The following is a 21,176-nucleotide window of genomic DNA, read 5'->3' on the forward strand; positions in this document are numbered from 1 at the left end:
TTTTATACTTAGGTTAAAGGGGACACATTTGGCATTAATCAAAAGGATAAATGAACGTGTTGGGTTTGCTGGGCTGTAGACACCAATAGCCCAAGCCCAATTTACTTTTATTTGGACTCAACAATTTATTGAGTCACAATCTTAATAAATTCCACCTTGACTCAAAAAATTTATAGTGGATAGACTAAGGTACCTGCATTACCCTATTACTATGTTGGTAAGACATTGAGCAGCTCTAATGCTTGCACAAACTTAGCTGTTGGAATAGACTTAGTGAGCATATTAGCAGGATTAGTTTCAGTTGAGATTTTCTCAACACTAACCTGCTTATTAGCAATCATATCTCTTACAAAGTGAAGTCTTACATCTATATGTTTAGTTTTCTCATGAAATGCACTATTCTTAGATAGGTGTATTTCACTTTGAGAGTCACAATAAACTATTGATATTTGCTCAATGCACTATTCTTAGATAGGTGTATTTCACTTTGAGAGTCACAATAAACTATTGATATTTGCTCAACTATTCCAAGCTCTTGGGTAATCCCCTATAGGTAAATGGCTTCTTTTATGGCCTCAGTAAGGGCGACATATTCAGCCTCGATTGTGGAAAGAGCAACTATATGCTGAAGATTTGATTTCCAGCTTATTAAATTTTCACCTACTTTAAAGGCATAACCTGACAAGGATCTTCTTTTGTCAAGGTCAGCTGCATAATCCGAGTCACTATAACCTTCTATGTAGCAATTATTTTCTTTATTTATCTAAATACAATCCCTTTATTAACTGATCCTTTTAGATATCTAAGCAGCCACTTAACTACTTTCCAATGCTCTTTGGAAGGCTTGCTCATGAATTTGCTCATTAAACTAACCCCATATGCAATATCAGGTCTAGTCTCAATCATTGCATACATTAGGCTCCCTACAACATTTGAGTATGGGACTTTCTTCATGAATTCTTCTTATTCTTTGGGAAAATCTCCTTTTACAGCACTTAGCTTAAAGTGAGAGGGGATAGGAGTAGAAACAGGTTTGCAGTGGGTCATTCCAAACAGATCCACTACTTTTTTAAGGTAACCCGACTGTGATAAAGTCAAAGTTCCTTTCTTTATATCTCTTTCTATATCTGATGAAGGGTCAATATTTCCTAAATCTTAATGAATTATATCCTCATTTTGACTTTAGAATTAAATAATTATTTGCATTACATATTATTACAGGATGAAGCAAGGAAGTTGACTTCTACAATTAATTAGGGGCATAAATCGAAGACGTTGGATTACCCATTATTGTTGCTCAAAGTCATGGGCCAACTATGGAGCCTAGAGGATGTTTCAAGTGTACTTGGCCCAACTATCAAATAGAATCCAACATAAGAAAGGCCTAAGACCAACCAAAGGCCCAACAAAGCCTAATTTGTAGAAGACTTTTCTTTGTTTTGTATTTTTATGAGTGCTTTACCACCTAAAGTCTTTTGTATTCTTATGAGTATTCCACCACCTAAAGTCTTTTGTTTTTTTTGTCTTTTACCTAATTTTTTTCCATTAGTTAGGTGGATATTTTGTGAGTGCCCATTAGATATAATTATGTTTAGTTGAATAATTGTGTGGTTTGTATTACATCTTGTGGGTTATAAATAGCTCACTTTGGTGCATTTGTGAGAGGTTGTTATTACTTGAATCAAAGTTTAGTTTTGTTCTTAGAGTTTCTCTTAAAGAATTGCTCTTATTCTCTCTCTTGTTTTCTCTTGTAATCTTACTTCCTTTCTTTCTTCTTTTAAATTCTTATGTAATTTATTGTTACCTTATTATCCATCGCCTAAATGGCCAGTTAATTTATGCCTTTAAATTTCTACAATTTTAATTTTTGTCTTTTAATTATCCACTGTTTAAATGGCCAGTTAGTTTCTGCTATTTTAATTCTTGTCATTTAAATTATGTTATTTAAATTCTTGTCAATTAACTTTTAAATGGAAATGAATAGCTAAATCTAATCTTGGGTTAAGGCAAGAACAGTGTCCAACGCTAATGATTCCCAAAGAAAGCTGCGTTTTAAATGAGTAACATTAATTTAAATTTTAGTATGAGTGAGTTTTAATTATTAGGAAATCACTAGGTTTGAATTGGAGCGTAAGCCTAAGTTAGAGCTTTCATGTCACGCATGGGAGTTACTAGAACTAGAAACACTATCATACCCAAACTCGGATGATTAATTTAGTTGTTTTGTATATTAATTGTAGTTGAATTTATGGTGGTTGCTTAAATTAGAATCCCGCATATCATGTACGGGGATTGCTTAAACTAGAACTATCATCATCTCTAATTGCATTTAGTAACAAACCCTCATATCTGAAATTAAATTAATGTTACTAACATTGTCTACTAAAATTTGAGAATCAACGGGTTGGTGCTGAAATTGTCTTAACTCAAGTGCTATCCAATTTTATATCCTCACACTAAGCATTTATTTCAACTTCTATCTTGCTTTATTTTCTAGTATCTGTTATCTAAAAAATTCATAAAAAAAATCTTGTTATCAATCCATCTAAATGTGTGTGTGCGTGTGTAACATTCTTTTTTTCTTTTGCCATGAATAAATCTCTCAATAGACGACCTGGACTCATCCAGAAAGTATAAATTTAAATTTGGACTACAACTGCACTCGTACACTAACTAGTATAAACCTCTCACCTAAATAAAGAAAAAAAAATATAAATTTTTATTGTGTTTTGTTTTGTGTTTTAATTGCAGAGTGATAGTGCAACTAAATTTTGGCATCGTTGCCGGGGAGATTGAGGTAAAAACAAAAAGAAAAAAAAAATAAGAATAAGCATCTCTGATAAATGCGGTAACTCTGTTTCTTCTTTTTTTCTTTTTACTTTATTTTTGTTTGTATCTGGTGTATGATACTTAGGTTAGGTAGAATTATAGAATATCAATCACTTATATCTCAACACAACGAGAACATGCCACTTGCACACAACATGTCTGCACGTGGTAGTGACCACGGTGACCCTGACCCAATTGACCAGGAGATTATCAGACCCCTTAGGGAGTATCTTCATCCTCCTAGGCAGACAACCCTTCATGCATTATTCTTCCCATCAACCATCATAGGTTTAACTTCAAACCTAGCACAATCCAATTGTTGCCAACTTTTCATGGCATGGATTCTGAAAATCCATATACTCATATGAAAGAATTTGAGGAAGTATGTAGCACTTGCATGGACCATACAACAAATGAGGATGTCATAAGATTAAAACTCTTTCCATTTTCATTGAAAGATAAGGCAAAAATATGGTTAGGCATTCTCCTACCTAGATCTATAGGAACTTGGAGAGAAATGCATCAACTTTCTTAAAAAAATACTTCCCTGCCAACAGAACTACTACTCTTCAAAGACAAATCATGAACTTTGCCTATAAACCAAATGAGAATTTTACTCAAGCGTGGGAAAGGTTTAAAGATCTTCTTCACACTTGTCCGCACCATGCTTTTGAGCAATTGAGAGTGGTCAGTTTCTTTTTTGATTCACTCACTCCCCAATTGAAAATATTAATTTCTACAATGTGCAATGGAGAATTCTATGAGAAGACTCCAGAAGAAACTTTTCACTTCTTTGACACATTGGCTGAGAATACAAGGAACTGAGAAGTTGGTCCAACATCTGCCCTTGATTCAAGAGAAAATCCACAACCTAGAGGGAGATACTAACTGAGTGAGAGTGACGATTTAAATGCAAGACTAACTTTTTTAACAAAGAAAGTTGAAAACATGGAACCCAAAAAGGTGCAATCCGTTAATCAAGTGGAAGTAAAGTGTGTTGTGTGTGATGCAACAGATCATTCAACTGAAGAATGTCCTACCCTACCTACTTTCAAGGAGGTATTGTATAGGCAGACTAATAACAATCATTCACACAACTTTGAGGGGAGACAAAATCAAAATCAGAGTGGAGCCTATTATGGGAATAATCAGAACTACAATTCATACAATCCCAATAATAGAAATCACCATAATTTTTCTTGGAGAAATGATTCTGGAAATCATTCTTAACCTCCATTCCCTACACAACAACACACCTTCTAACAAAATTAAGGTTCTTCATCTAATACTTACCAACCTCCTCATAGGAGATCTTTGGAAGATACCTTGCACCAGTTCATCCAAAGTCAAACAGGCATCAACAATCAGGTTGCTCAGATTGTCAAAAATCAAGACCAAACAAATAGAGCTATAGAAGACATTAGGAGCCGGTTGACCAAGTTAACACAAACATTGAGTGTGAGAGAACCCGGAAGATTTCCATCCCAAATTAATCATAACCCAATTAGACAACCAACCAGGTAGAAGCTTCAAATAGCGAAACCAACACTCATGAACAAGTGCAAGCAGTGACTGCCCTAAGAAGTGGAAGAATAATTGAAAAACCAACTGATCCTAGGATAAACCAACCTATTGCTGAAGAAAAAGAACTGAAAGATCATGAATCCACCGTGGAGAAAATGAAAAAATGAGAAAAATGAAAAAATGAAAAACAAAAAGAAGATGGAAAAGAAATTCAATACAGGCCCAAACCACATTTTCCACAAAGGTTGAATCATTTGAAAAAAGAGCAACAAAATGCAGATATATATGAAGTGTTTAAGCAAGTGAGAATCAACATCCCGTTGTTGGATGCAATCAAACAAACACCTTCATATGCAAAATTTTTGAAAGATCTGTGCACTATCAAAAGAAGAACAAATGTGCATGAAAAGGCTTTCCTAACCGAACAAGTCAGCGCCATTCTCCAATTGAAAACTCCTCCCAAATACAAAGATCCGGGCTGTCCAACCATTTCATGCATCATAGGAAGTCAAAAGGTTGATCAGACACTCTTGGATTTAGGAGCTAGTGTCAATTTGTTGCCATACAGTGTGTATCAACAATTGGGATTAGGTGAGCTCAAACCCACTAAAGTGACCCTTCAGCTGGCTGATCGATCAGCTAAAGTTCCACGAGGAATTGTGGAGGATGTTCTAGTACAAATCGATAAGTTCTACGTTCCGGTGGACTTCATCATTTTGGACACCCATCCGCATCAGGGGCCTCAGCCTCCTGTGCCAGTCATCTTAGGTCGACCATTCCTTGCCATATCAAATGCCATCATCAACTGTAGGAATGGAATCTTGAAATTGTCATTTGAAAATATGACTTTGGAAACAAACATTTTTAGGGTTTCCAAACAACTTGATATGGAGAATGAGACTGAAGAAGCTGATTTGATACAGACATTGAGTGAGGAGTACATTAATTGTGAATTTTCTCAGGAAAATTTTGAGTTGTAGGAATTTTTGGAACAACAAGATTGCTCTCGAGAGAAAATTGAATCTGTCTTAAGCTGCTCACACGCACCTGAAAAGAAACCATTGCCAAACAACCTTAAGTATGCATTCCTAGGTGAAGGAGAATCTTTGCCGATGGTGATCTCATCAAGTCTGAATCCTCAACAAGAGGAACAATTGCTAAATCTGTTAAAGGTACACAAAAAAGTTCTAGGTTGGACTATAGAAGACCTGCATGGTATTAGTCCTGTAATTTGTACCCACAGAATTTTCTTGGAAGAAGATGCAAAGCCGGTGAGACAGATGCAAAGAAGGTTAAACCCAAACATGAAGGAAGTGGTTAGGGGGAGGTGTTGAAGCTCTTAGATGTTGGCATCATCTACCCTATATCTGATTCCAAATGGGTTAGCCCAACTCAAGTTGTACCTAAGAAGTCAGGAGTCACTGTGATAGCAAACGAGAACAATGAGCTCATTCCTACACACATCTAGACTGGATGGCGGATGTGCATAGATTACAGGAAGCTCAACTCTGTGACTAGGAAAGATCATTTTCCGCTTCCATTTTTGGATTAGGTGTTAGAGAGAATAGCGGGACATGCCTTTTACTTCTTCTTAGATGGGTATTCTGGGTACAATCAAATTGAAATTGCCTTAGAGGATCAAGAGAAAACCACGTTCACATGTCCATTCGGGACATTTGCTTACAGATGAATGCCATTTGGTCTGTGTAATGCCCCTGCAACCTTTCAAAGATGCATGATGAGTATTTTCAGTGAATTGGTTGAGAATGTGGTAGAAGTCTTTATGGATGACTTCTCAGTGTACGAAGACAGTTTTGAGAATTGTTTGAAAATTTGGAGAAAATTCTAATCCGGTGCAAAGAAACGAATTTAATGCTAAATTGGGAGAAGTGTCATTTCATGGTTATTCAAGAAAGTGTTTTGGGACATATTGTTTCTTCCAGGGGTATTGAGGTTGATCAGTCCAAGGTTGAGTCAATTCAAAAATTACCAGCCCTAAGGAACGTGAGAGAAGTTAGGTCTTTTCTTGGCCATGCTGGTTTTTATAGGCGATTTATCGCTTCATTCAGTGTCATAACCAGACCTTTATGCCGCCTCCTAACCCTTGACATACCTTTTGAGTGGAACGGTGAGTGTCAAGTTGCTTTTGAGAAGTTGAAGAAATCACTCGTTTCTGCACCTATCATTCAGTCCCCTGATTGGTCCCTCCTATTTGAACTTATGTGCGATGCTAGTGATTACACGGTAGGAGTTGTGTTAGGGTAGAGGACTGATAAGAAACCTCGTGTGATATACTATGATAGCAAAACTCTTAATGAGACACAAAAGAATTACATCACTATAGAGAAAGAGTTACTAGCAGTTGTCTTTGCCCTAGACAAGTTCGATCTTACCTCGTAGGGTCACTAGTGATCATTTTTACTGATCACGCTGCTTTGAAGTATCTGTTCACAAAGCAAGATGCAAAACCCCGTCTCCTCCGATGGATCTTACTCCTACAAGAGTTCAACATTGAAATAAGAGACAAGAAGGGAGTAGAGAATGTGGTGGCTGATCATTTGTCAAGGATTTCAAGTCAAGATCTCACACAATTTGATGAACCAATCCATGACAATTTCCCTGATGAGCAACTGTTTGAAGTGAATGTTATTCATGCATCATCTGTTGTCCCTTGGTATGCCGACATTGCGAACTACCTGGCAACTAGTCTGATCCCAGAGTATTGGAGTAAGCTAGATAGGCATAAATTCTTCAGAAAAGTCAGAACCTTCTTTTGGGATGAGCCCTACCTCTTCAAGTATTGTCCTGACCAAATCGTCCGTAGATGCATACCCTGATCATGAGCAACAAAGTGTCATTAATCTCTGTCATACTCTTGCATGTGGAGGCTATTTTTCTGTCAAGAAAACAGTTGCAAAAATTTTTCAGAGTGGATTTTATTGGCCGACACTGTTCAAGGATGTGTACAAGTTCTGTTCAAGTTGCGATCGATGTCAAAGGTTAGGAAGTCTGTCGAGGAGAAACATGATGCCATTACATCCGATCCAAGTGTTAGAAGTTTTTGACTGTTGGAGTATGGATTTTATGGGCCCATTTGTCAATTCATTTGGTCATGAATATATCTTACTTGCTGTCGACTATGTGTCCAATTGGGTTGAAGCAATCCCGGCTAGAACAAATGACCATAGGATTGTTATGAAATTTTTGAAAGAAAACATATTCAGTCGATTTGGGATGCCACGAGCAATCATCAGTGATGGGGGTTCCCATTTTTGTAATAAAGTTGTGGCAGGATTAATGAAGAAATATGGTGTACTGCACAAGATTGCAACACCATACCATCCCAAACCAATGGTCAAGCCAAGTTAGCCAATAGGAAGATTAAGCGCATATTGGAAAAGACTGTTACTCCTAATCGTAAGGATTGGTCCTTAAGACTAGTAGACGCTCTTTAGGCGTACAAGACAGCTTACAAAACAATTTTAGGAATGTCTCCCTATAGACTAGTATACGGTAAATCTTGTCATCTACCAGTGGAAATTGAGCATAAAGCATATTGGGTAATTTAAAAGATCAACAAGAGTCTAACTGAAGCAGGCCTCTCTAGCAAGTTCCAATTGAATGAACTCTGAGGAAATTCAGAATGAGGCATTTGAGAATGCACGATTGGCCAAGGTTCGCATGAAAGAGTTACATGATCGGCACATCATTTGAAAAAGCTTTCAGGTAGGGCAACAGGTACTCTTGTATGATTCACGATTGCATCTATTCCCAGGAAAATTGAAGTCTCGATGGGTCGGCCCATTTGTAATCAAGTCCATCTCAGGATATGGGGTCTTGGAGATAGAAAATTTGGAGTTAGGACAACTTCTTACAGTCAATGGTCATAAGTTGAAACCATACCAAGGTAGTATTGAGGAGAATGAAGGAGCTGTGGATTTGGATGATCCACCATCATCTGATGAGTAAGGGAAGTTTCATGTCGTCTAGGAATCTGACATTAAAAGACCACATTTCCATTTAGGTTAAATGGATGTTTCTAGATTTGAAAAAAAAAAAATATAAAAATATATATATAAATTGTTTCTTGTCTGCATTACTTAAATAGTATTTTTCTATGTGCAGTCTAAATAAATTTTTTACATAGGAGTTCATGCATTGAAAACCGCCAGGTATGCCTATCTTCTATCATTTTATTGTCGATTGAGAACAATGCGCAATTTAAGTTGGGGGTAAGGTGTACTTAAGAATTAATTTATTGGTATTTGAAATTGATCCATTGTGCAAATAATTTTAGTTGACTTGATAATATTGTCTTGTGTGGTATATATGATTTTATTGGGCCTAAAAAAAATAAATAAATAAAATAATAAAAATAAAAAAAATAAAAAATAATAATAATAAAAATAAAAATAAAAATAAAAAATTTTGAATTGAGAGAGACAGAATTGACGCTGGTGGTAACCATTTTTCTCGGGCAGTGTAATCACACTGCCCTATAAAGAAAGAGGCACATTGCTAAATGTTGAAAAATGAGACGCTAGACGATACCAAGCCTGACGGTGTAATTATGGCTTACCTCGAGCCGAATGTTGAATAGTGATATCCATTACTCTATAAGAGACTTCATATCTGTATGAAGCAAGCCACCCTTCTTGAGCTCAGTCTTTTCTCTTTTGTGTTATTCTCTGATTAAGTACTCTCATCCTTTTGTAAAGTTTATAGTTCTTTATTTTCTTCTCATTAGAGTTTTCTAAAAAAAAAAAAAAATGGATCTTCAGCTCTTAAAAATTTGCAAGTACTATCCATCTCTCCCAATGAATGATTTGAAAAAAAATTTATGCTGTTAGGTGTGAAAAACTTAGAATGTTGATGTATAATAACATCTCTAAAGATATTCGCTAGTTGATCGAAGCAAAAGTTCGATTACTAGGCAAAACTTCACATAGTTTTAAGCACTTTTCAGGTTTAGGAAAGAGTAGTTTTGCGAAAAAACGAAGAGCTAAAAGAGTGAATGGTTGTCACAAGTGTGCTCGTTGGACCTGTAACACACGATGCAAATCTGTGGGGTTTACGTCCGTAAATCGAGAAGATAAAATTAGTTTCATAAAGGATGAACTGAGTAAGGAGTCATTGGATTATATCCGATTGACTCTTGAGACACATCTATGTGGAATAGTGCAAAGAGAACTTCTTACTTTATGGACCCAGTTCATAAGTGACCACCAACGCTATAGTCTTGGGAATCTGACTAAAAATGACCATGTTTGCCAATCTATAAGAAAATTGGATGGGAAGCTTATCCCCGCTTCATAGAAAGTGTTTAAGCCGTTTCTGGACGAAAAACCAGAGAAAGATGTGAGCCACAATCACAACTACTTATACATACGCATGATTTTTTGTTTGTATTTATTTCTTGTTGAATTGTTGTATAGCTACTTTTGATCGCCAAACCTCTTTCCAGGGCATACAAAAGAAACAAACATGGAAGGCCAGTTAATTCGTCGAATCAAAACCATATGTGTACTTTGTGGCTCTCAACTTGGGAATGATATTTGTTACGCACTTGCAGCAAGCGAACTAGGCTAAAAATTAGGAGAGAAAAAAATTAATTTGGTATATGGAGGGGGAAGTTGTGGATTGAATGGTTATGTTTCACAAGCTGCACATCTTAGAAAATCATATGGGGTAGGTGTAATGGCAATCCCTTTGACTGAACCACATATTTCTGGGATTACACGCGGTGAATTTATAGAAACGACTTCTATGTTTGAGCACATGGCTTGTAAGATTTATCAGTCAGACCATTTCATTACTTTACCAAGAGGTTTTGGAACACTTGAAGAAATCTTTTGTATAATCTCTTGGGCCAAGAGTAATCTCCATACCAAACCCATTGGACTTTTAAATGTTAATCATTTTTTCGAGTGGTTGCTCTCTTTTCTTGATCAGGCCGTGGATCAATAGTTCATTTCTCTTTCAGCAAGAAAGATTCTCATTTCCGCATCCACCATTGATGAGCTGCTAGAGAAATTACATGCTTATGTGCCACAACACGATCCTTATGAGCCTTGGATAGATTGGTCTAAGGTAATCAGAAACAAGCGCCAAAGAGGTCCGATTAATTTAGATTTATCCCTGTAAGACAAGTCTATGATGAGATGGCTGAGTAAGGAGTACTTTTTGTACTCTTGAGATGCATCTCTTATGACTTGCGTAAAATCTTTTTTTTTATCTTGTGTTCTCTAAAAAAAAAAAACTGTAGAATGTTGTTAGGCAAGTCTATGATAAGATGGTTGAGTAAGGAGTACTTTTTGTACTCTTGAAACGCATTTTGTTTATCTTATGACTTGCATGAATTTTGTTGTGAAAATATAAATATGCTTATTTGTTTGTTTGAGTACTAACAGTTCACAGCAAATCTATGGACTTGTGGAGTTACAGGTATTCCTAACAACCCTAATTTATTACTACAATTCAAGTTGAGGGGTGTAAGGTCTAGTTATGCATTATCTGGTTCATATTTAACTGTGAGTTTGCTATTGCTAGCTTATAGTCTTGTGTGAATTGATTATCCTTTTCTGCTCTTATTAAAAAAAAAAAATTATGTGTTTTAAATAACGCTATTCTTAAAGCTTTGGAGTTATACACTGATAATTGGTTAAGTTTGCAATACGAAACATGAATGTATTAATTTCTTATTTGAAAACATATATGCATTAGAACAAGTAATTTGCATTCATCAGGTATTCAAAATTTTAAAAATTGGTTATCGGTCATAAAGTCAAAGGTAACAGTAATTAGCTGATTAGTACATTGTATGATCACTCAACAGAAGTGGAGACTATTATCCAAGTGAGTGGTTGAGCCTAATAACCATTAATTCTGAGTGAAATAACACTTACTCTAAATATGCTTTATTGTTTATCTTATCTTTTCAATGGCTTCAAAACATCAATTCGCTTTGAATGTCTAGTATGATAGCGGATGAGTTTGACTTGTTTCAAACTCTGAATTAGATGATTGAGTAACATCGTTTTGTAAAAGCATGATAAGGGGATCAATTTTTTTTCATTTTGGGCCTATTAACTTTTTTCTTTCTTTACATTAATCTCCCTTGCTAGCCCATGTAAGCCATTTGTAGTACAATTTCTTTCGTTACCCTCGTTTAACCCATAACCATATGAATTCTGTCCGACCTGGTGTGATTTTGGGAATTAGTCTGTCTAGTTATTTTCATATTTAAAAAAAAAAAGAGTGGAAAAAAAAAGAGAAAAAAATTCTCTTAACTATTCAGCACAATTGTTTCAAAATAAATGCTGAAAAAAAAAATCCCAACACACCATTTGCACACCCTATCATTTTCTTTGACAACCTGTATTAACCTCATAACCATATTATAACCCGGTTTGATCCTTCTTAATGCTATAAATCATATGATCTCAGAATTTGAGTTTAGAGTAGGAAATTATGTTTAAATTTAGAAATTATTTATCTAGGGCATTATTCCAATCATGAAGCTATGTCAATTTCCCCGTTCTTTCATGAAAATATGTTTCTTGTATTTGGGATGACACCGAGTTTTGAACTTGTTCTACATTTACTCTTATAACGGTGCACCTCATTGTGTGTACACTTGATGAATCGTTTTATTGGAGGAAAAATCCACAAAAAGGTTTAAAGTCAAAACTTCGAGAGAGTAAGTCTGTGTATTGGTCATCCTGATTGCCATTCCTAAGATTGTATGACCTTTAACCAGAAATCTAATTTTGAATATTCGACTTATTTTGAATGTTCTATTATACGCATTTTGGTTTCGAATTTGAAATTTTTATATTCATGCAAGTATTGCGATTAGATCATGGCTGGTGTATAATCTGATTCCTAAAGGACTAGCAATATTCAAGTTGGGGGGTGTGATGAGGGGTCAATATTTCCTAAATCTTAATAAATTATATTCTCATTTTGGCTTTATAATTATGCTTAAAATAAATAATTATTTGTATTACATATTATTACAGGATGAAGTAAGGAAGTTGACTTCTATAATTAATTAGGGGCATAAATCGAAGACGTTGGATTACCCATTATTGTTGCTCAAAATCATGGGCCAACTATGAAGCCTAGAGGATGTTTCAAGTGCACTTAACCCAACTATCAAATATAATCCAACATAAGAAGGGTTCAAGACCAATCAAAGGCCCAACAAAGCCTAATTTGTAGAAAACTTTTCTTTGTTTTGTATTTTTATGAGTGCTTTTACCATCTAAAGTCTTTTGTATTCTTATAAGTATTCTACCACCTAAAGTCTTTTATTTTTTTTGTCTTTTACTTAATTTTCTTCCACTAGTTAGGTGGATGTTTTGTGAGTGCCCATTAGATATAATTATGTTTAGTTGAATAATTGTGTGGTTTGTATTGCATCTTGTGGGTTATAAATAGCTCACTTTGGTGCATTTGTGAGAGGTTGTTATTACTTGAATCAAAGTTTAGTTTTATTCTTAGAGTTTCTCTTAAAGAATTGCTCTTATTCTCTCTCTTGTAATCTTACTTCATTTTTTTTTTTCTTTTAAATTCTTATGTCATTTATTGTTACTTTATTATCTACCACCTAAATGGCCGGTTAATTTTTGCCTTTAAATTTCTGCAATTTTAATTCTTGTCTTTTAATTATCCACTGCCTAAATGGCCGGTTAGTTTCTGCTATTTTAATTTTGTCATTTAAATTCTGTTATTTAAATTACGCCATTTAAATTCTTGTCAATTAACTTTTAAATGGAAATGAGTAGCTAAATTTAATCTTGGGTTAAGACAAGGACAGTGTCCAACGCCAATGATTCCTAAAGAAATGTGTGCTTTAAATGAGTAACATTAATTTAAATTTCAGTATGAGTGAGTTTTAATTATTGAGAAATCACTAGGTTTGGATTGGAATGTAAGCCTAACTTAGAGTTTTCATGTCATGCATAGGAGTTACTAGAACTGAAAACGCTATTATACCCAAAATCGAATAATTAATTTAGTTGTTTAGTATATTAATTGTAACTGAATTTATGGTAGTTGCTTAAATTAAAATCTCGCATATCATGTATGGGGATTGCTTAAACTAGAACTATCATCATCTCTAATTGCATTTAGTAACAAACCCTCATATCTGAAATTAAATTAATGTTACTAATCTTGTCTGCTAAAATTTGGGAATCAACGGGTTGGTGCTGAAATTGTCTTAACTCAAGTGCTATCCAATTTTATATCCTCACATTAAGCATTTATTTCAACTTCTACCTTGCTTTATTTTCTAGTATCTATTATCTAAAAAATTCATAAAAAAAATCTTGTTATCAATCCATCTAAATGCGTGTGCGCGTGTGTGACATTCTTTTTTTCTTTTGCCATGAATAAATCTCTTAGTGGACGACCTGGACTCATCTAGAAAGTATAAATTTAAATTTGGACTACAACTGCACTCGTACACTGACGAGTATAAACCTCTCACCTAAATAAAGAAAAAAAATATAAAATTTTTATTGTGTTTTGTTTTGTGTTTTAATTGTAGGGTGAAAGTGCAGCCAATATCTATCCCTAAAATTCTCTTAGTTGCCTTTAAAGCTTTCATTTCGAATTTTGTTTTAAGGGTTTGGGTCAGTTTGTTTATTTTCTCTTTTTCTTTACATCTTATCATGTCATTGACATAGATTAAGAGGTATATGAATTTCCTTCCATTCAGTTGTTTAAAAAAAACACAACGGTCAAAGTTACATCTCTTAAAACTTTTCTTTAACATGAATTCATCAAATTTTTTGTACCATTGTCTAGGTGATTACTTAAGACTGTATAGAGACCTTTGGAGTAGACAAACCATGTGTTTTATTCCCTTTTTCACAAATCCTATAGGCTGCTCCATGAATATTCTTTCTTCTAAATTACCATGGAGGAAAGCGGTCTTAACACCTAGTTGCTCAAGCTTTAAATCATATAGAGCTACTAGGGTCAAGATTAGCCTAATTGAGGTATGCTTTACCACAAGTGAAAACACCTTATGATAATCTATACCCTCAACCTGAGAATACCCTTTTACAACTACCTTAGCTTTAAATCTAGCTGGTTCAACTCCTGGGGTACCCGATTTTCTTTTGTAAATTCACTTGTAGCCTATTACCTTTTGATTTGGAGGTCTCTCAACTAAGGTTCATGTTTGATTTCTTTTAAGAGAATCCATCTCTTCACCCATTGCCTGAAACCAGTGAGCCTTATCCTTGGATTTACAGGCTTCTTAAAAATTGGTAAGCTCATTCAACTCTATTGAATCTCCTATATTCAAGGCATAAGCCATAAAATCTGCTTGAGCATACCTTGTTGGGGTCTTATCTCCCTTCTTATTCTATCTCTTGGCAAGATATACTCCCTTAGATTTTGATCATCATCAGGGGAATTAGACAAGTTATTTGGATTTAAATCAGAACTAGGGTTCTCAGTTAGGGAATCTAATGTAGCATGAGAGTCAGGTGGTGCTGCTAAGTTGTCATTATTCTAGTAATTTTGGTAGTTTGTAGTTCCACCTAATTCCACCTCAAACTGAAAATTATCAATTTGTTTTTTTCTTTTTTGATACCATATTTTTCTTACAAACTTCTAGTTCATTGAATACTACATCCCTCCTAATAATTACCTTTTTTTCATCTATTAACCAAAGCTTATAGCCTTTTATTCCTTTAGGGTATCCTAGAAATATGGCTTTTTTGGCTCTTGGATCCAATTTCCCTTCTTTCTTATGAACATATCCAATACAGCCAAATGGTTTTAGGTGATCTAATTTTGGGAGTTTTCCAGTCCACTTACTTTTTGGGATTTTAAATTAGATGCCGATGAAGGTGATTTATTTATTAGATAACAGGTTGTGATAGATAACAGGCTATTGCCACAGCCTTGGCCTAGAACCTCTTAGACAAGCCAACTTCATTAAGCATGCATCTTACCTTGTCTAATATTGTTCTGTTCATCCTCTCAGCAATTCCATTTTGTTGAGGGGTCTCGCTACAAGTTCTATGCCTAGCTATTCCATTTTTTTTTTGCAAAAATTTATAAACTCATGGTCACAATATTCTAGGCCATTGTCAGTTCTCAAATTCTTTACTGATTTCCCAGTTTGATGTTCCATTAAAGTCTTTTGTTCTTTAAATTTTTCAAAAGCTTTACTTTTATATTTTAGTAAATAAACTCAGGCCTTTCTAGAGAAATCATCTATAAAGGAAATAAAATATAGGACATTTAAGAGAGAGTGGAGTACTTGAGGAGAACCCCATAAATTTGAATGAACATACTCTAGGATATCAATTGTTTTATGGGCTGAGGAGGCAAACTGAAGTCTATGGGATTTACCTAATGCACAAGTTTCACAAAAGTCTAAGACTCCTATTCTTTTGGAATTTAGAATTCATTGTTTACAGAGTTCTAGGAGACCATTCATTTCAATATGACCTAACCTTTTATGCCATATTTCAGTCTCATCTTTAACTGATGTTGAAATTGCAGCATCTCCAGAAACTGCTTCTTCTTGAAGGACATAAAACCCTTGCTTTAGAATCCCCTTTAGGACTACCATAGACCCTTTTACTACTCTTAAGATCCATTTCTCAGACTTATAAGTATTCCCATTTAGATTTAACATTCCTAATGAGATTAAATTTCTTCTCAAGTCAGGCACTAGCCTAACATTATCCAAGATTCTGTAGGTACCATCCCACAGTTTAAATTTAATAGACCCAATACCAGCTATGGTACAAGATTGGTCATTTCCCATTAGAGAACTTTCCCTTCATTTATTTTCTTAAAGTTATACAGCCATTCTCTCTTAGGAGTCATGTGAAAGGTACAATCTGATTCCATAATCCACTCATTTCTTGAACTATGTTCAGAAATGGTCACCCCTTCTCCACTTTCATAACCATCAGAAAGATTTGTTATTTCTAACCTGTCTCCCCAATTATCATTTCCTTTCTTCTTTGAGGGACAATTTCTCCTAATATGACCCTCTTTGTTACATAGCCAACAAGTTCAGGTTTTAGAACTACCCTTACTTTTAGACAGAGATCTAGATGCACTTCTTCCTCTAGAATATTTTTTATCAGGCATACCTTTAACTTGCATCTGTAGTATTGGACTTCTTATCTTTCTTACCCTTTAGGTTTTTTGATCTTAGGGTAACTAGGATAATATCTAAGGATAGGGAATCCCGACCATATTATATGGTTGTTTTCAAATCAATATGGTTGTTTTCAAATCTTTATAGGACTCTGGCAATGAGTTTAATAGTAATATTGCTTGATTTTCATAAGAGATTTTTTCGTCAATATTAGTCAGCTCTATGGTAATAACCTTAAAGTCATCTAAATTCTCTTCTAAGGTCTTAGAGGGGTCTATCTTGAACCCAAACAGTTGTTCTTTAAGGTAGATTTTATTAGACAAGGACTTTGTCATATAGAGGGATTCTAACTTATCTTGAATCCAAACAGTTGTTCTTTTAAGGTAGATTTTATTAGACAAGGACTTTGTCATATAGAAGGATTCTACCTTAGTCCATACCTTGGAGGCAGTGTCCTCGTCATTTACTTGCTTGAGAACATTATCAGACAAGTTTAAGATGAGAAGGAACCAACAACTACCTAATCATGAAAATGTGATTTTTACATGAAAGTAAGAAAGATTCTTAGAAAACTAACCTATCAACCATTGTAATTACTTAAAAATTCAAAAATATGAATTAAATTTCATGTACCAAACGTAATTTTATTAAATTATTTATTTAGTAATAAACCAAATGAGATAAAAATTTCGTATAAGGTACAAAAAAATGATAATTTAAAAAATATAAATTATAATTACTAGTAATATAATTTATAAATAATATATTTTCCCTATAATTAAAATATAACTCTAAATTGGAGAGAGAAGAAAAAGGAAGGGGGAGAGAACAATGACTATAAATAAGGGAGGGAGGAGAGAGTGGAATTAAAATAGTCAAGTTATGGTTCTTTGAATTTGATGGGCAAGTTGAAGTTAGTGAATGGTGCTAACTGTAATTTTTAAAAAATTAAATAAAGGTGGTTGCTATGCTATGATGCCTTGCTTGCCAAATATAATTTATTATCTTACAATCTATATGTTCTATACGGTTATAATTTGATATTATTTTTAAAATAAAAGTGTCAAATTATTTCCTATATATTGTCATGAGAGCTAAATTGGGCTTTATTTTTTTTAAAATAATTAAATAAATACTTGTACTTTCTTACTCAGTGCTACCTTAATCTTTTATAAAAGACGTCTAAATGCTGTCACAATATTTATATTTCATTAATGAAGTTAAATTTGCCCAAAATTAAATTTGTAACCTTTAAAATCATTCTCAACTTAAGAGTTTTAATAACATTATATATATATTATGTTTCTAAGGGCATGTTTGATTGTAATTGTTTTCCAATGAAAAATGTTATATCAATGAAAAAATTTTCATACTTGCATGTTTGATTGACTAACATTTTTCATAGAAAATTTTTATGGTACAATATATTGAAGTATGTTATGGCCCATTTTTCATAGAAAATTGAAACTATGGGGAGATGAGAATTATTTTTCATGGAATTGGAAAATATTTTTTTTTCCATCTTTTTCCATCTCTATCAAATTAGAAAATATTTTTCATTTTCATCATTTTCCATGGAAAAAAGATGGAAAAGGAAAATATTTTCCAATTCCATCCCCTCATAGTTTCAATTTTCTATAGAAGATGGGCCAAAACATGCTTCAATGTATTGTAGCACAAAAAATTTCTATGAAAAATGTTAGTCAATCAAACATGCAAGTGTGGAAAATTTTGTCTATGTGACATTTTTTAAGAAAAATAATTCCAATCAAACACACCCTATGAGAATGAGAAGGGTGACTTATATGTGACTATTCTTCAAATAAAAAAAGGGTGGGTTAATTCACATACACAGACTAAGCTGACACTAATTAATGTCTTATGAATGCAAAGATCCAATCTAATGTATATATATTATCATAATTATTACAATTGGCGAATGCTAATTAAATCATAAACTTGGGGAGCAACAAAATTTAAGTATTCAATTAGGATACATAATAATTTAATTAGGATACATAATAATTTAATATACATACAGTTATCCCATTCCCATGTGAGCAGGCGACAAGTCGCCCATTGGTAAACGCCTCCCTCCGTTGAGCCGCTTCAATAATTACATGTACGTTGACCAAAACTTTTTACTCTATTTATAAAAAAAAAAAAAAATTTGTTATTTTTATTTAAGCACTTAAAAGAGTTCTTTTTTATTTTTTTTTATTTTATGTGCAATGTTAGAAGCATCGTATACTAAAATTCTCTTTAGAAGGAATTATATGAATTCACTGTCAGAATGGTAGAACCCTTTGGTTGTATAATTCACAAATCCAACGCACTACACAATCATAGATAGAAAAAGTCCTATGTGGTAGCAGAAGAGAGGCCATCATGTCTTGTACCTAAGAAGTTTTGAAAATTACTACCCTCTCCTGCTCACTAAAGGGGTCCCAAAGAGACCAAATCACAGTGACAGCTACATTCTACCGACTCTGTTTAGGTACCATCCTAATCCTAATCCTAAGGTTGAGACTGCACACGGGTTTCATTTGGCAAAAACAAAGGCGTTGTTAGAGGTGCTTCCAGAATCAAGGGAAGAGGTAAATAAACAATTAATTAATTAATTAATTAAATTATTGAATACAGTTCAGTAGAATGGGCAAGTTGACCCTAATTAATTGTGTGTGTACGTCTTTTGTACACACACTATTAATTAATACTGTCTCAAACCTACATATATTATGATGTTTAAAGAGTCATGGGTTAGTTGAAACGTGACGAGAGTAGAGTTGACAAGATGCATGAGAGATGGATGAGACTAATTTATATATTGCCAGAATTAATAAAGCCTTGGGTTTCTTCTCGGCTATATTCTAAGCGAGCGCGTCTCAACACACACTAACTCATTAAGGAGGAGATGGATTTTTTTTTTTTTTTTGCTCTTTGCTGGTCTGTGAGAGGTGTCATTTTTATGTCTGCCGGTAAGCTTATGATTTTGACAAAGACATTTTGTTTTTCCATAGTGATTGACAGATCAAATAACTAATCCATGTGAACATGATCATGTCTATTCTCCACTGACTTTGCTTGGAAAGACTAAAAAAATCTTAATTACTTTGACTGTAATTGTAAATGGGCATTTGTGCCACCTGCTAATAATATATATATTACCAACAGAATAAGTCAATAATGTAAATTTACATTTTGTAAAACGTGTATGAAGAATAATTATTCACACGTCGATGCATCAATCAAAAGAGGGTGAATCTAGTCCCCAAACATAGCCCAGTCATTAGGGGCAATTTAGAGATGGGTATTTTGCCTTCGCGTTTACTCATGTGCTTGGAATCGAACTTGAACTAGCGCCAAGGCTGGCCATGGCTTAAGGCAACGCCCATAATTGATCCACCAAGTCAAATCTATGTTGAGGATCACATCTCACCGTCTTATTTTATTTTATCTTGGCCACACAAATTGTAATGTCTCCTTATATAAAGTTATAGTATTTAAGGATTTAAATATTACATTTATTATATTACTATTGTGTCATTCTAAATCATAATAAAAGCATAATAATTGACATGAACGTCAGGGAATCTACCGAGAGACCATACCCCACTCTCCTTAGAAAGAAGTCTATTCAAGACAAGTTAAGCCTTAAAAATTACATAAATAACCCCAAAATTGCAAAAAACACACACAAAAAAGGATAATATTATGAATTAGATGATGATTAACTCTGAAACTCTCGTCATTGGTCGATCGAAGTGAAATTTAATTCATAAAATCATAGAAGGAAATTAGTCTCCAATTTATTTTTGGATCATAGAGGTAAAATAACCTCTAAATAATTGAATTTTCTTTTTTCCCCTTAATAAATATGTTCTTGATTGAATTTTCAAACACGCAATTTTTTAAATCTTCTTCGTTTTTTCTCAGTAAATATAATTTTTGATTGAATTTTCAAATGTTATATTTGTACTTCTAATTTCAAAATCTAAAAATTACTCTGTCTACTGAAAACAACCATGACAAAAAAATTGTCAAAAACAGCTTCACAGTGTTGGATTGTGTTTTAAACAACCATACTTTTTAAAAGCACTCATGTGTTGTTTCCATTATTTTTTCAAAATGTTTAAATCCAAAAACATGGAATCAAATAATATTATTTTTTATTTTTGTTTTCAAAGTAATAAAATTGAAAAAAAAAAAAAAAGACCAAACAAGCTTTTGTGATTCCCCCCCCCCCCCCCCCACCCCCCCCCCCCCCCCCCGCCCCCCCCTAAATTATCAATTGGAATCACTTTTCTCTACTTAAAGATAAGTTTGATATTTTATTTTTAAATTAATTTATAACAATAGAATTGTGTGTAATTGTCTGAGATTAATTGGGGCATATGGTCATTTTCTTTTCCGACATATAAATTTAGTTTTTTAAGTCAAAAAACAATGTCAAAAAGGGTTTTCGATCAAAAATAAAAGTACACTAGAGTTAAGTGCTCCGAGTCGTAAATTTTGAGAGTGCTTAGAGAGGTGAGTTCAATACCTCTTTGAGTTGCTAACGCTCTTCATTAGTCAATATAGTGTGAGCACCACCATTAACAGGAGCAGTTTGGGCAAGAGGACAGACAATCTCAACAGGAATTAATGAGAGAGAATGAGAAGCCCTTTCCCAGCATAATAA

General features: G+C 34.0%; 1 long non-coding RNA gene across 1 annotated transcript; it reads left to right on the plus strand.

Moving 5' to 3' along the window:
• Positions 1–1,225: 1,225 nt before the first annotated feature.
• Positions 1,226–12,809, plus strand: LOC127787380 (uncharacterized). Its single transcript, XR_008020150.1, has 2 exons — positions 1,226–1,553; positions 12,708–12,809. It is a non-coding gene; the product is annotated as an uncharacterized LOC127787380 (long non-coding RNA).
• Positions 12,810–21,176: the final 8,367 nt, after the last annotated feature.

Source organism: Diospyros lotus, chromosome 12 (assembly GCF_014633365.1).
Source record: "Diospyros lotus cultivar Yz01 chromosome 12, ASM1463336v1, whole genome shotgun sequence".
In the NCBI taxonomy this organism is placed as follows: domain Eukaryota; kingdom Viridiplantae; phylum Streptophyta; class Magnoliopsida; order Ericales; family Ebenaceae; genus Diospyros; species Diospyros lotus.